A 1,657-nucleotide genomic window follows, 5' to 3' on the forward strand; every position below is an offset into this window, starting at 1 on the left:
AACAAAATCCTTTTTCACTACAACTTCTGAAATACTTACAGAAGTTTACATCCATACATCTCCCAGTCTTCCTCAGAGGAGATTATGTAGGGTGTGTGATGGCAGGAGTTTGCTGATGCAAGTAACACATTGCTCCTTTCCCTTAATGTCAAGGGTTCATTTAATTAACTTGCTTAGGTGACTGTATTTTGCTACCAGTTATTTTCAGTAATGAAGTGAAATGCTCTGTTAGGGTAAAACACAAGTAAAGTTGAAACTGTGTCTTCCCATTTGTAGTAGGAGGCAAGTACAATAGAGCTGCCAAGATAGGGGCTGACTCATTACAATCCCAGACACTGTATAGAGGAATACATCACATTTCCTGTCATAAGTCCCCTGAAAGTGCTACTAACTCCAGCTTTGGATGTGTGTGCTGGAAGTTTCTTGTCTTATTGTGTTGACAATAGTGCAGCCCTTAGTTTGTGCACACAGGGTGCTTGGCTTGTGTGCAATACACTGAACTTGTAGAGGAGTGAGAACATTTAGAAGTTAGATCACCTTTCTGTCATCCTTAATACCACTGCAGGTTACCACAGCCTCACGTCTTCTCCTTGTGGCCAGGGCAGTGGCTTGGTGTCAAGGCATCTCCAGGGGAATTTTGCCTCCCAGCTGCCTTTTCTAAACATGACTGGGTTTCTGTGCTCACCACAACTGCTTCCGCCAAGGTAAACTGCATATTAAAAATACACTCATAGATACTTCAAAATGTGCCAAGCCTATGTTCAATGTGGGTTGCTGGGAGGTTTTTTTTGGTTTGTTTTTACTTTAGAAAACCATGGGGCCTTAAGGAGCATGTCTTTCAGCATTGCTTTCAGAGCACCCTTTCTTCCTTCTTAACTCTGCCACTAAAAATTCTCTTTGGACTGATGCTCGGTGCTGAAAGCTTGGCCTGAGGGTTCATTTTTCAATGTGTGAATTACAGAAAACTGACTATCAAAAAGAGGTGGTTTTAAACCTTTGTGAGATTTTTTTTTCTGAAGAAAAATGCACACATTTGCACTCTCTGTCTGCTGTAGGATCAGTGATGGTGAAGAAATTGTGCAGTCAAACCTATGTGCCCATTAGCCCTGTCCTATTAAATTTTGAGCTGGTTGTTCAGGTTCAGACAATTTGTTGGGAAGGTATAGACAAAGACCCTGGAAATACTTTCTGCAATTTACATGAAAATAGGTGGCCAGTCAGAGCAGGGAGATGTTACACCCTTGTCATGAGGTGGACATCAGTGAGCCCATGTAAGTGTTCCTCCCTAGGGCAAAAATCCATAGGAGACTGGATGTTATTGCCTCTGCTGCTTATGGAGCTGCTTTGTTTTAATGTGTACTTCTTGGGAAACCTGTAAGAGAATTGTGATTTCTTTTTTTTTCACCCTTCTCAGAACACACTGCAAGATCAGGCAGCAGCACTTTATATCTGGTCCTTTTGTAGAAGACAATTATCAGTCAGATGCATATGTGATGATCATACTGGTGTATTTGTGACACCCTTAAAACATCTTTCTGAGCCCTTAAACAAATTTGTTGTAGCAGTAGTATCTATCTGTCTATCTATCTAGAGTATTTGCAGTTGTCTCTAGATGTATCCATTGGATTTCAGCTTCCTGCTCATTTCAGGATGGAGG

Source organism: Geospiza fortis, unplaced genomic scaffold (assembly GCF_000277835.1).
Source record: "Geospiza fortis unplaced genomic scaffold, GeoFor_1.0 scaffold173, whole genome shotgun sequence".
In the NCBI taxonomy this organism is placed as follows: Eukaryota; Metazoa; Chordata; class Aves; order Passeriformes; family Thraupidae; genus Geospiza; species Geospiza fortis.